Source organism: Centrocercus urophasianus, unplaced genomic scaffold (assembly GCF_019232065.1).
Source record: "Centrocercus urophasianus isolate 14NV4802_14NV808 unplaced genomic scaffold, USGS_Curo_1.0 seq_10, whole genome shotgun sequence".
NCBI lineage: Eukaryota > Metazoa > Chordata > Aves > Galliformes > Phasianidae > Centrocercus > Centrocercus urophasianus.
Window position 1 is genome coordinate 73,544,817 of NW_024884142.1, and position 15,460 is coordinate 73,560,276.

The window sequence follows — 15,460 nt, forward strand, 5'->3', positions numbered from 1 at the left end:
GATGGAAGGGGTGAAGCCTGGCTGCACCTCTCCTAGACCCATTTAAGAGCTGAATACCAGTGGGAAAGGGTCTTTTCTGGAGATCTCTCCTCTGGAGTTTTGTAGCAAGCTCAGGACACAGGTAAGCATTCTATCTATTCTCTTTTTGTTATTATAACCTGCTTAACCAAACTCTCTTGTTTATTTCATAGTTTCATAACATCTTCAAATTCATTGATTATACACCTTCTTTCTCTTCAACCTGTGGCTAGTCTACAAAGAAAAGAACAGCTTTCCTAATCTGACAGATCTGCAGTGCACACCTTTATTACTTGACTGAAACTAATAACTTTTCCATGGCAGCCAAAATGGCTTATCAATATAAATCTATGCAACAAAATATTTAGTTCAGTTCTTATCTAAAAAACTTTGGTTTTGTTGTGGTGCCTCATGTTAAAGCTGCAGAGTTGATCACTTGCCTAGGAGATGCAAAACTTGAGGAATGCCTCTGCTGTGAACTTCAGAGGCATTTTGCTGCACTCTAGTTACATGAACACATACTGTATTTTGATAAAACCACTGCCTGATTTGACTGAGGAGGAGGAAGCCATTGTGGGTTACCTGCGTTGAGTGGCCCCGATGCCATTAGTATGATGTTACAGCAGGGAACATCCTGTGAGAGAGGCAGAGGGATGCTGTGCTGGAGAAACAGATGTGCTCCTCCCTCTCTGGGCAGAGTTCATTCAGCCCAGACTTTGTTTGTCACTCACTACATGCCATGTTTTTCGTGCAGACAGTGTTTGTGGCAGTGCTAAGCACGCACACCTGGAAAGGAAGTTAGTGGGAGCTGTATGCTGAGTGTATAAAACACTGAAAGCTTGCCAGCAGCTTTGGGAAACAGAAGCTGAAGTGCCTTCATTTTGGTACCCACAATTAGTGAGAAACATCAGGCAACTTTGACCTCTCTATTTTATTGTGTGTCTGAACCACCTCCTCTCCCATGCTCGCTATGGAGAAATAGGCATCAGTTTGATTTGAGGGTAAGGCCACAAGGAAACTCAGTAATAATGATTACAGGACAAAACAGGAAAGAAAAAAGGAGGAGGAAAAAAAAAAAAAAGAAAAAGGAAAAAACAGTGGAAAACAGGCCTGCAGGCCATGCACTGGATAGGGCAGGCAGCTAAGCAGAATAATTATGCCCAGAATCAAAACAGCTGAAAAAGAGTATGGGATCATGAATCTGAGTGCTGTACAGTGCCATATGCTCAAGGTTGTGCATGCAGATTGCAGATGCAATGTGAAGTCTGCAGGCCCCAGCTTCCGATGGGCAAGCTTCACTGGATGCATGTTTGCTTAGTGTAGGTAGGTGCCTGTGTGCCAACACTAGGAGGATGTGGAGTAGACATCCAGTGCTGGAATATACCCCCTTTCCCACCAGCTGAGCATCTGCCTTGTGTCTCCTCCTTGTCTTTCACACTGCTTGATTTATGGAGGTCCCCAGTCAGGATGTCCTGTTCTGCATTAAATAATTGGTCCTACCCCTCCTTGTGCCTACAGGTTGGCTTGTTGCCTGCTGTCTCAACCCCTTCGTTTTACTGCATGAAAGAAGCAGACTCTGAAGTTCATCCTGACTTTTCCTGTCCACATATATCAGGAAGTGTGAGATGACAGTCTTTTTCTTTCTGCGTATTTTCAAAGACAGCACAGAGCCTCTTCAACATGATATATCAGTAATTTCATGTAAGCTGGAGAATTATCTTTTAATATATATCATCAGTATATTTAAGTTTCATTTTATATCAGTTTGATAAAATTAAACTGGGCCTGCTTTCTACAAGTGTCTTGGATGTTTTCCATTTCTGTAATTGTAACATCTACTTACTGCACATTAAATAAGAGGCCTGGCAGAAGTCTATGCTACCCTTTGTTGTATGAATGTCACTGAACTTTGTTCAAGTTCTCCAACCTTATGCAGAGTTTAACAGTATCAAACACAGAGGAGACTACTGTCTCTTTGTTAATATCCCAAAACCAAAATAAATGCAATAATGCTTGAGGAAGGGAAGCATTTCCTGACTCCTAGCTCAAGTTGGTACAAATAAAATTGCTGGATTATAGGAAATGAAGAGATAAAAGTGATCCATCACTCCATCCTAGGTCAGCTGGTTCTCATCCTGTCTCTGGTTCTCACAGCACCAAATGTCACTTATTTTGCCATTTCTTCTGTTATTCTGTGAACAGCTGGTCTCCTGCACCCAGCAAACCTATTCTTCTTCCTCCTACAGCTGTTGGTTTCTTCAGGTCTTCCTCCTCCTCAACCAAAAGTCTGTCTATCAAGGGTATCTTGTATGTCTGCAGAGCACCTGCCTTTCATTCCCCATCAGAAAAATGTATTGGCTGTATGAATTTCTAGCTGACAGCAGTATCATCCCTGAGCTGTGAGAGCTGACAGCTCACAACAGCCATGCTGTTCTGTCAGGCTTGAGGATAACATTATCTCCATGACAGCTAATGGTGTCATCCTAATTGTTGTTGATCCTCTTTCAGTCTTCTCACCGCTACCATCTTCAACTCTTCCTCTCCATCCTTCAGGTAGATGCAGCCACTTCTCCCATTTTTATTCAGTCCATCCTCTGGGTTCAGTTATTCACTACTTGTCCGTTGTGACCAAAGGCAGGAGGTGTCCACCTGTGGTCTCTGACCAGATCACAGCAGACAGTACCCACCTGCTGCAGTGCTTCTCCAAGACTGCACAAAGTGCAGGTGACAAACTGCCCTTAGGCTCCTCAAGCCACAGCTGAATGTGTGGGGCTGCTCATCCTTCTCAAGCACAGGCCTGTTCTTCAGAAGCAAACTTCAAATCATCGAATCATAAAGGTTGGAAAAGACTTCTAAAACCATCTAGTCCAACTGTGAACCCATCCACACTATGCCTGCTGACCATGTCCCCCAGAGCCACATCCACACCATTCTTGAACATCTCCAGGGTTAGTGACTGCACAACCTCCCTAGGTAGCCTATTCCAATATGTAATCACTCTTTCTGAGAAGCAGTTTTTCCTAATATCCAAATAATATCCTACATCCTTAAGGGATCCTCTCTTCAAACGCTGCAAATTCTAAAGCCTTAAATCCGTTAGACTGCCCGCAGTTCCTCTGCTTTCAGGCAGGAGAGGTTGTCGGTGGGAGTGATGATAATGTGCCGTGGCTGGGAAGACTCACCCAGCTGCTCTGCTGGAAGAGATGTGCAACCTGCTGGTGGGTGTTGAGGAGCAAGGTGCATGGTATTGCCAGGACGTGTCTGTTAGATCAGATGTTTCTGGGATGAGTTGTGCAAGAGCACGCTCAGTGGTCAGCAGAAGTCACGCGACACCAGCTGGATGGAGACATCCTGCCAGAACAATGAAGCACTTGAAGGTTAGTGACTTTCTCAGGCCAGTGGCTGGGAGATATCCAAGGAATGCAATGGAAATATGACTCTGCTGGGATGCTGCCAGTGACTTAGGATCACATGCCTACGTGATGCTTAATATGCCATGCAGTGCCTCTGGGCGTCCGATGCCAAGCAAGAAGTTCATCCCTGTTGCTGGGCTCTGCACCATGTGGAATTCAGAGCAGGGAGCTGCAGCAGGCTGAGCAGCTCAAGCCCATCAACTGGGGTTCAACTGACATGCTGTGCTTCCTTTTTCCTAACCTTCCTGCAAGAGAGACCATCTGGGCTGCTATCAGCTTTGTTAAATGCATCTTACCTGAGACTGACAGCACCCTCTTCCGTTCCTACAGCAGTTCCTTTCCTATCATCAAAAGGCAGTGGGCGTGTTATCAGGCAGCAGTTTTGCTAAATCATAAGATTCCCTCAATTCACATTTTAGAATGCATGTTTTTAACCCTTGAAGCTCCAAAACCAATTTTAACAATTTGAAACACCTTAATTTCAGCATCAGAGTGAATGACTTCCTCTCCTTCAAATGTATCCTGGAAATCCAAAATTTCTTTCCAGACTTGCATTTTTGGCTGCCTGAGAGGTGCTTTTTGAATGCTTGTGGGGGGAAAGGACAGCAAAGAAATTTCAATAGACAATGGATAACCTTTTCCATGATGAGACTCCATGGAAAAATGCTTGCAAACACAGATAATAATTAAACATGGGGTAGGAGGAGCCTTTTGTTAGGCTGTGAATGACAGGTTGTTCTCCTGATGGCCCCAAGATGCTCAGGATCATGGAACTGTGCTGCGTAGCATGCAGAGACATGAGGTTCCCAGGGAAATGCTTCTAGTGGAAACTTTTGGACAGCTTTCCATAATTTATTTTTTTTGCAACGTCAAGGTATTAAAACATAAAGTGAGCCAAAAAAGATTTGTTAGTTCTCTAGGATCACGATTCCTGGCTAGTTTTATGCCTCCATCAGCACTGTGGGGTCCAAACTCCTAAGGTTCCTTTCATAGCAGTAATGCAGGTAAGAAACCTTGCCCAATTGGAGGGAGAGTAACATCCAGGAGAGCTGGTAGCCAAAGAAAAGACACGGGTGGCAAAAATACAAATAAAGACAGCAATTTTTATAGATGCGCAGTAGATGTCTTTCTAGATCTGTGGTAAGGAAAGTCTCTTAATATAAGGAAATATTAATTACCGCAGAAAGAGTTAAATAAGCTCTGCCAGAGGCAGCAGAAAAGACCATGACAAAATGTTGTTGTTAGCTTCGACAGTCAACATGTCGTAAAAAGATCAGGGTGAAGTATTTGTAAAATTTTGAATGACAGAAGTCCACAAGGTGTGTCATTTTAAAATAGACACAGGAGCGCAAACAGAGCGCTGCACAAAGTTAACAGAGTTCACGGAAAGTAAATGGAATCAAATCCCATTGCACAATAGAAGGGCATCTAGAGCGCGAGGTTCTGTCAGCTCGCTAATGATGTGAGAGTGGGTACGGTTCAGACAAAGAGGCCGTGCCCTACAGACATTTGTTCTGTGGATGCTGGGGCTGCATGGGCAGCCATCTCTAAAGTAAGGCAAGGAGAGGGGACAATTAAAGGAACAAAGGAAAATGTGCTTGACAAAACTCTTCCTGCAACATACCACGTGCAAGTTTTCTCAGGTTTGAGGGAGATCACTGCGCTCAGTCTCACTCCCTGCATTAATGCCTAGAAAATCTCTGCAAAGGTCCTGGTAGGCAAGAAGAAAAAATCAGGAAGCTCCATAGTGCTGGGAAGAGATGGAAAGGCAGGTCTTGGGGTTTTTTTTTGGTCCAAGGGCCTAAAAAGAACCAAGGCTCTGCCTAAATTTGAGATAACTGAATGCAATAACATCATGGATCTGCATCCCCCAGCACAGGCTCCCATGATGCTAGCCTAGCAGGCAACTCCTCAGCCCTGGTGCAGATGTGTTGACTTCAGTGATGCGAGCGCTTGTCCACATGGGGTCACAATGAAGCTCTGTGAGGGACGTGCCAGCTCGCAGATCCCATCTGTTCAAAGCTGGGTACCTCCTATTGCTAAAATTATAATCTGGCTGTTAGTGAGCGAGCCTTGTGAATACAATAAGCAAGTATTTGGTTATCTCCTTCAGGCATTTTACCCCTTGTGTTTGGCAGGACCTCATGCATATTACTGCCATTGTTTTGGATGCACACTTTCTCACTGCTGGCAAGTTTTGCTGTAAACTCAAGAGGGAAGCAGGAAAGCCATTCTCAGATTCTACTTAGAAGAATTTTTAAAGGCCAGGACAAGCTGCTAGAGGGGAAATCTGTCAGAATGGGGATTTTAAGAAAATAAGTTGATGCCAAAATTCAATACAAGAGGATGGAGGCTTTGATGTTGGCAAATCAATTCTTGGTGCTCAGATGGATGGAACTACAAGAATACAAAGAATTATTATTAAACTAAACACTGGGTATTCAGAGGCATAAAACAATGAATTACAAAGGAGAAGACCTCAAGTCTTCCTTGCAACAGCACACCAGTGAGTGTGCTGGGAAGGCTGATGATTCTCCCAGCCAGGGAAAGGCTGATGCTGCTCACATGAGCGTTCCCAAGATCTCAAGCAATTTATCTGATATTCTGGATTTACAAGCCACCAACCAGTGAAAGGAACAGGACCTGTGTGAAGCTTCTTTGCTAAGCAAATGAACAAAGAATAAAGAAAAAGAGGAGCCAGCACAAAGATCCTCTGAGCATGTCTGAGGAAATCCATGTGCTGGTGTCACCCTCAGGCTTGTGAATGAGTGGGTCCCACGTGTTTCACTGACACCTCACAGCCCCCTGGGAGCCTTGCCAGGAGGATCCTGATATGCCCCAGGACCTGTCACCAGAAAGTGCTTCCCAGCCTCCACCAGAGGTAAATGGCTTTCTCCTCGCCACTGCTTGTACTGTGGAATTCACAGTCCGATTTACAAGCCCCTCTGAGCTATTAGTGGTGCAGTCGATAAGCCAGGAAACATTACAGAAGCTGCCCCCCTGCATCTGTGATTTATGTTCCTTGCTAAATATAAAACTCCCAAGGCTCTACACATCAATATTTTGGAATGAAGCACATGGAAATATTTGATGGATTGAGAGAACAAATCTCCGTGGCCAGCCACTCACACTTGCCCTTTTGTGAGCAATCTGTCTTTCCCCGCGGCAGAAAGGAATTTGGGCACAACAGCTGGAGTTTCAGTATCTCTGCATGCTTTATTCGTGAGGGAGCCTGGAGCCAAGCCATCGAGGCTCTGACCATCCACAGATGAAACTGTAGCATCAAGGGTTGCAAGAAGGACTATTTGTCCTCCACCACACATCCCACACTGCAGCCCCAGTGACCCTTCTACAGATCATGCCAGAGTTCTACAAGGGCTCTACATTCTCTCCTTGTTGTGCTCTGGGATGACACCTGCCTATCTGAGTAGCTGCTGCTCTGACTGCGGGCAGTGTAAGCTGCCTTTGTCAGAGCAGTAACACAGGCAGCGTATGCTCACCACTCACATCCAATGGATCTCAGAGCGGTGATGCAGTGGCGCAGGCTGCCCAGGGAGGTGGTGCAGTCACTGTCCCTTGGAGGTGTTCAACAGCCGTGTGGATGTGGCTCTGAGGGACATGGTCAGTGGGCATGATGGGGGTGGGTTGGTGCTTGGATGAGATAATCTTAGAAATCTTTTCCAACATTCGATTCTGAGATTCTATGATTTTTATGAGTGTAAATTCACAACACTGAAAGGTGACATATGCTGCTTCAAACTAAAGATGAGTGGTCAGTGCATAACCATCAACTCCATGGGTTACGTAGGGCAAACAGAGCATCCAATCCATACACACATAACTATATGCAATATAGGCATATATCCGTAGCTGCTGTAAATCTTTTTTAGTTCTATTTAAAAAACCTGGCCCTAGGTGAAGCTATGCCAGATCTGCATAGCCCTCGATATGGATCTAACAAGCACTGTTTCAAATCTGCCACAAAAATATCCAAATTTTGAACTAATCTTTCAGTACAGCACTTGTTTGAACAGCCTGTGTTATGTTGCTTTCATCAGAGGAGGAATGAAATAGAGAAAAGTCATGTAGCGTTTTCAGTGTATCATCAGGTCTTTATGGCAGATGTCCTCTGACCTGCTGAATGGTCAGGCTGAGCCACAGTGTAAGGACCTCAGTGGAACAAAGTAGAGTGTGCTGTGCAAAACACACAAACCCCCTCAAGACTAGGAAAAAAAAAACCCACAACCCTTTATGCAAACTCTTTCACAGTTCCCTTTTGTGCACGCTTTAGCATCTAACATTTATTTTGGAGTGGGGCAGAGAGGTAGATTGGCTGCTTGCCTGCCTTCTGGGGTGGAGAGCTTTGCATAAAAGGGAGGAAAAAGAGAACATCAAAACCAGATTGAGGGGAAAACAAAATCACCTCTTTGCAGAGTGAGCCCACAGCTTTGTGAGTATTCAGGATATAGTGGCTATTTTCCAGCTATTACTATTCTGAATTTGTCCAACGAAATTGCCTACTGGAGTGGCCATGACAGTAAGAATTCACGTACTTGTCTTTACAGATGAGGGCAGGATTGTAACACATAATGGGAAACACAAGGTGTGCATAATTGGTCCCATTGTGTGTAAATCTCTTGGCGCTGGTTTCATCCCATGGTTCCCCATAACATGTGTATGAGTTGCTGCATTCGAGCACGAGTTTGAGTTAGCAGTGCAAGCTATTGTTCTAGCTGATTCAACTTCTGTGATGTATTTGATTCTGTAGCATATCAGTGTCTCTCTGAGATAAGACCTGGCTCAGCAGCCATCTCAACATAGGGAAGACTGATTGCACCCTGGAATGCCAGATCTGGGTAGGGAAGGCCTCACGACAGCGCAGGAGCGTAAGAGCTTCTTTCTGGTCAACAGATCTACTTTTCCACAGTCCTGGACAGATAGACAACATTTCCTTTTCCAGCAGGAGCATAAGACAGTATGGTAAGGAACACTTCCCTCTGTCCTGAAAATAATCCTTTGGAAAAAGATTTGTAACTATCGTGAGAAAAGGGGCAAAAGCCACAAATATAAATACAAGGAAAAACAGGTGTAAAATATAGCAGATGCTGTTTTCTCTAGCAAAAGTGAGGCTTTTGTTAGGTAAAACTCCAGCAGTGCTTTAACTCTCCTGGCAATGAGTCTCAAATCCCTGCAGTGGGCCTTCCCTGGAAGAGTTCTTGGAGCCACCTGTTCACTGACTAGGAGGAAAACTGCCAAACAGTAAATCAGCAAAGCTCTTGACTTCCATATAAAATGCCCAGCCTCCTCTTGCGGTGCCTACGGCTTGTATTTCAGCCCAGACACTTGTTGCAATACAGTTCGGTGAAGCTTCCAGTTCCTCTTTCTCAGACACCATCTTTCAGATAGAGCTGTCTGTCAAAAATGTCAAACAGAAAATCATACTATGGGCCATGTCAGGCAGTTGTGGTTATACAGCCATCTCTGCTTCTAGTCACTATCACTGGGCAATAAGATGTCTTCTTCAGAGTCACCACATGCTCACATAGCTTGGTGGCTCACAAGGAACAACCAGGCGGTTGCACTCTTACTCCTTCAATACAGCTGCTACAGAAAGAGCGCTGCAAAGCTATGAACTACAGAGCTTGCAGGTATGGCATAGAGAGACCCATAGCTTGATTAGGTTGGAAAGGAGTAATTTAGTTTTCTGTCACAAATAACATAAGCTACAGACCAAGCTAGAATTTCCAATTGATTAAACTACAGAGGAGCTTTTAGGAAACAGGCAGTCTGATATGAAAGATCACCCATGGAGTGCCTGCTGCCTCACTTCTAGTTTGCCTCTTTCTTCGCCAGATACAAGATCTTGCTTTTTCTTCATAGGCTTTTCAGTCTAATTGACAGTCAAACTTCTTTCACTCTAAAGATGTCAATCAATTTTATTTTATTTTATTTTATTTTATTTATTTATTTTGGTGGAGATCAGCAGAAATGTCAACTTAGGCTTTAAGTCTAGGATTCATCTAGACTAACTACCCGCCTAAAATTACACCACTGGTCTGATCTGATTTTCTGACCATCCTATAAACTCTACAGAAATACAGGATTATTTGGAGGGCAATATATCATGCCAAACACATTTGTCACACCTCTCTAAAGACGGAAGAGACTTTGTTATTAATGAAGTTATGTCTTCTTCCAGGTCATCAATAAGGATGTTAAATAGCAGAGTGCCAAGAGGAGATATCTGGAGAAATTCTGCAGGAAATATGTGAGCTAAACAGTAACTCCCAATTTATAATGACACTTGAAAGCCTATCAGTTGATTTTTAATCAGTTTCAAGGGTGCTTTGTATTACATATTTCCTTAATAAAAATGTGTGATTCCAAGCCAAATGCATCACCGAAGTTTAGGAAAATCACATCAACTCTTCCTTCCACTGGCTGAGTTTGTAAATCTCCTAAAATCTGAGATTACAGTCTAAACTGACACAGATTCACTTTATTCCCTCTGGGTGAGCAATAGTGGAATGTGCTCCTTTCATGAGATTATTTTCTGAGGCCTGAATATACCATATCTGCCATTTGAGTTAAGACCAAACATGTTCAAAATCTCTGGTTCGGAGAATATATCTGTGTACTTACATCTGTTATATATCCCTGAAAAGACAAATGGTGGCTTCAGGTCAGACAAAAACTTCTGATTCCTAAAGAACACAGTTTTGGTTCCAGAAGACTGTATTTTAAGTAACTGGAATGCGTTGGGCAACAAGTCCTTAGGGCCAAAGGTTGGTCAGCTACAAGGGATGTATTTCAGCCCAGACACTTGTTGCACTACAGTTTGGTCGAGAAAGCCTCTCAGACACACACTCCAGAGGTCCAGTGGGTATCCAGCAAGAGACAACTCAATCAGAGACATTCACTATTATCAACTTCTCCTTTTTTTCTATCCAATATATAATATATTTAGGTTCTCCTTTCTTTCTGTTATTTCTCCCATGAGTTAGACTGGGCTGGGCATTTTGGAAAATGTACAGTGGCTTGGACCTTAAGAGTACAATGCTGAAAATATTCCATAATTTAGAGGCAGTTGAGTCCTGCAGTTCACATATCACCAACTCATGATCTCCCATTTGTTATCCTTGCCTTGATCCTAGGCAAGATTGTGCTGCTTGGATGAAGAAAAATGTTCATATAAACATCTGGTCTTGATTTGATTACATCAAGAAATGGAGAATCCAGCACCTGTATTGTCTGCTTAATAGCAAAGAGCCCATGCTGTAATCCATTTATCTGACTTCAAGCGTTCAGTTACAGATCCTTGATCTTCCTTTCCTTCTGGCTTACAGAGGCCTCAAGACTTTAAATCTTCTCTCATTCTAGCTTTAGATAGGCAAAAGAAATGGGGCTTTATAAGTACAAGAAAGGTTCTGGCAAACTGGAGAAATTCCAGCAGGGGACCACTGAAATCACTGGCAGCTGGGGCATACAGTGTGTGAGGAGAGGTTGAAGGAGCCAGGATTACTCAGCCTGGAGAAGCAAACGCTAAGGAGGAGCTGCTTGCTGGGTGGCTATGGAGGTGGTGGAGACAGACTTCTTACAGAGGGGCAGTACAAAAGAATGAGAAGCAATGGGTGTAAGTTGCTTCAAAGGCATTTTCTGATTGGACATTAAGTTCTTTCTCACTTGGAAAAGTCATAATGCACTGGAGATTGATGGGGAGTTTTAAAACTTGGGCAGGCAATGCCTGAAGCAGGCAGACCAAGCTTTTAAGTCTGCCCTGTTTGAAGAGGCTTGAAGCAGATCCTTGTGGGTTTTTTTTTTTTTTCTTTTCTAAGTCTCACTCTGTAAGAAACTTTTCTCCTATAAAATCTTCAATATGATTCTTTCTGAGTTGCCTCTCCATCAAACTCAATCATCTTCTAAAAAATGCAAGCAGAATCAACTGGCATTATTTTCAGCAATAGTGTGGAAGTATCACCGTCTCCTATGAGCCTTTTTTTTTAATAACTCAGGTTGTAGTATTAACTGTAAGAGAGCCCCGATCATGGTAAGTTCAGTTATACTCTTCCCTCCCTTAATCCTTTTTGGAATTATCTCTTTTCAGAATGCCACCCCTGGGTTCTATGAACGGCTTGCATTCCTTATTCCTAGATGAATATACTAGCATTTGATTCGTTAAACATGTGTTGTTTGAAGGGCCCAATTAATCAAGTGATGCAGTCAGGCAGTGTTACTGCAATGCCTCCAACACTGTTTACCCATCTGCCAATCTTTGTATCATCAACAAATTATCAGTGGTAATTTCAAGCTTCCGGCTCATTGATGAAAACGTTGAGTAGGATAATCTAGTACCAATCTCAGCAACAATGCATCTGCCTTCAGCATGAGCTGTCTGTTGACAGCTTGTTTAAATTTGTCACTCACTTTGTTCTTCGTGCCGTTTCACCTGTGCTCTCCTGACGTTTGGTTATGGTAATCACACTGTATGTGATACTAATGAAGATGCTTTATCAAGGACTATCATGTAGTAGCCAACTAATGACTTTACTGGTCGTTCCTGTAATGTCATTGAAGGTGTGCATCTTTATTTGTTCACTGAGACATACTTTCCACAATGTCATGTTATCAGCATTAGCTGCTTTTTTGTCCTCCTATTCGTCATTTTTTCCATTTTGTTTGCACTGGTTAAGTGATCTATAGTTACCTTGCTCATCCAGCTTGCCCTGTTTGAACTGGGATAGTGATAGCGCTTCTTCCATAGCCTGGAAACTCCCATTTCACAAAGCACTTTCAAAATTAATTGCAAGAGGTCTCAGCTAACAATTTTGTGGTCCCTGAATGCGCATTATTTGGGTCTGCTGTTTTAGAAATGCTGTGTCTTTAATCGATGCTCAACTTTCAAAGATGTTTGACACCAAAGCAGGAATATTTATTGAACCATTTCTGCCTCTTCATGTTATCTTCACCCAGTAATAGGCCTAAGTGATTACTGCAGTTTCCTTTGTTCTGATTATCCTTTTGAAAATGTCCTAATGCTTACCTTAATTTTACTGGCTGCGTGTTTTCTCCATAGATGTTCTTACTATTTTTCTGAAGTTTTACAATTCTATTCTTTTCTTATCCATTTACTTTTATTACTATTATTATTCTTAATTACTACTCTTAACTTTACAACAAAGCCTTTGTCTAATGCCATACTAGTTCTTTTTTTTTTTTTTCTTTGTAGGCTTGCAGCTATTGGCCATCAAATACAATTTTCCTGTACATCCTACTTCCATTCACATCTTTTCCTGTCTCAGTTTTTTCTCACAATCAAGTTGATTCCTAATTTACTTTGGGTGTGAGAAATTAGCTCTTTTGAAGTTAGGGACAGCCCTCTGTTTGCCCATATTGAATATAATCAGGTCATCCACACTGTTCCCTTGACAACCGTCAACTCTCAGCCGAGTAATTAATTCATCTTTGTCAGAATAAAGTCAGAAGAGTTACCACATGATGGCTCCTTGTGTTAGATAATAGTCAATAGTGTTCCCCAAATCAGGATGTTTTCTCAGTGAGTGTCTGGAGCCCCCGTGTACTAAAGTCCATGTGACACTGCTTCTCTCCGTGCATTCTCATTGAGTCTGTAGAGTAATTCCTACTCTATGGTATGATGTTAGGGCATGATTCACTCAGTTCATTTTCACCAACTCTGTCTTTCCTAAGCAGGTTATAACCAGTCACTTTAACATTCCGATCATGCAAATTGAAACCAGCAGCTTTCAGTAATGCTGATTATATCACATTTCTTCTCACTAATGAGAATTTCCAATTCCTCTTGCCTGCTACTCGGACGCCTAGTGTCTACAGAAAAGCAAATGGAAAATGTCTTCTTTTCACATTCTTTGTCACATGGTTAAATCTTTTTACAACATGTCAAACTTGTTTGTAGTTACTTAACCCGCAGTTCTTGCACTGTGTAATGCCTTGATTACTGCTAGACTGAGGCTAGGAAGATTAGTTCTCCTGCACCAGCAATAAGCCTGTCATCCTGTTTATATGCGGGACATGACCCAGTGCCCCACAGAACCCAGACCTCCAATGTCACTTCCCTCAGCTAACCAGTAGTTAGTTCATCCTTGCATTCTATCACTGGTAGGGCTAAAGGGGTTGCCAGTAGCTTGTGTGAACACTGCTGTTCTTTGGCTCCTTTCCAAGAGTGTCCCAAATTGTCTGCAATCTGCACTGCTCCCCATGATGCTGAATCACAAATTACCCTATTTATAGTCACCCATGAGACTTGCTAGAAAAATGTGAAATCTAGTACCTACTGTGCGTGTTATTTTCTCCGGGGATATGACGTCCCTCCTCATTTTCTTCATGCCGAAGTCCTCATTCATTTCACAGTTTCATTTTCTTGCTGAGTTCAGGTATCCCTCCTAGATCACTTTACATGCCTGTAAACATCAGCATGCCTATAAACAAGTTCCTCAATATTATTTTTTTTCCTATCTGAAGTCCTTTCTTCTAATCAGCCTTGGCTTTATGGAGCCTGACCTAAGTCTCCACATGCAGTACTGAGTGAAGCCCACACGCAGCACTGGGTTTGGATATACATTGCATAAATGTAGTGAGTCCAGTCAAATCTTGATTACTCAGATGTAAGTTACTATTAATATGATCACTGATCAGTTCCTCTCCTCTGTCAAGATCAAGTCATATAAGAAATTACTGTGTAAGGGATGCGTGACTTTCTGAACTGAGAGTCTGTGCCATAGTTCTGAATAGTGCATGGATAACTACATATTAACACTAGCATCCTGTGTCACTCTGAAGTACCCTGAAGATTGCACAGTTTAGTGGGATCACTGCTCACTGTTATGAGAACTTCCAGTCTCAATGGATGATTCAGGTAAGTTCATTTGTGGGTAAGTAATTTGAATTGCCTTAAAGAAGGTGTGATATCCAGTGAGTAATAGAGCCAGATGGAGCTGGAAGCAGTTCTGTCTGGTCTGGCTGAATTGTTTGTTTAAAATATGAGTTGCTTCCTGGACGGTCTGTTGAAAGCTATATCATCACACTCTGCACTCTGCTGCTGCCCTTCCTGGGGGATGTAGTATAGCTCAATTTGACATGACATGGTCTGCCTAACCAGCACCAGACATAGGACTCCAATCTTGAGTAAAGGCTCTGAGTACCTCCTGGATCCCTTCACCTTCAGCCAGAGGGGTTAGTTTCTTCTCGCCATCTCCATTCCTTCTCTCAAGCAAACCCAGATGTTTCCAGAGTAAGTAGCAGGGTGATATCCTAGATCTGAGTCCAGCTCCATTCAATGGGTAGCATACCCCTGGAGTAAACAACTACATGGCTTGGGGTAGCTGAAGGAGGCAGAGAGGGATGGTTCAGAGCTTTCTTTGAAGTCCTAGCATTAGAGAACTGTACTTATCTTCTATGGGGCACCCCTGCTATCCATAGTGGAGCAGAGCCAGAAAGCATAGGCAAGCTGTGTGAGAACAGGGACATTGTTTTATCATCTTATGACCCAAAGCATATGCTGCAACAAAGATTACAGACCTGCTAATTGTACCTATAGTGCTCACACATTACATTTCTGCACTCGCTCCTGGTATAATGCATTCTCTCCCTCTGATGGGGACGTAGTAGGTCAGGTTAAGATTGGGCACTGAAACAGCTGAGGAAAATCCTGGGACAGAATCTCAACTCATGCATTTAAATGACTGTAATATGAAGAGCCAATTCACACACAGCTTGAGAATCTAGTCCCTTGGATGCTGGCAGCAAGATCACAGCAGAGATTAATGTTCTCTGTCCCATGCTGGCTCTGCTTTCCAGAATGTAGCACAACAGCAACTCCATCATGTTACAAAGTCCCACCTGGAAAAATTCTTTCACTCTCCTAATGAGATAATGCTACCTAAAGATGTGATCTGAAAGCCTCATTTGGAAAAAAATATATTTTTAGGGATGAGTTTGGTTCTGTTAGGCATTAACATGAGTTTAGAGGCCAAATAAAATCATTAATGTTTAGG

The 15,460-nt window shown here is 42.8% G+C and overlaps 1 long non-coding RNA gene across 1 annotated transcript; it reads left to right on the forward strand.

Annotated features, from left to right (window-relative positions):
• The first annotated feature begins 77 nt into the window (after positions 1-77).
• Positions 78-1,886, forward strand: LOC122162956. The gene is made up of 2 exons (XR_006169754.1): positions 78-121; positions 1,537-1,886. It is a non-coding gene; the product is annotated as an uncharacterized LOC122162956 (long non-coding RNA).
• Positions 1,887-15,460: the final 13,574 nt, after the last annotated feature.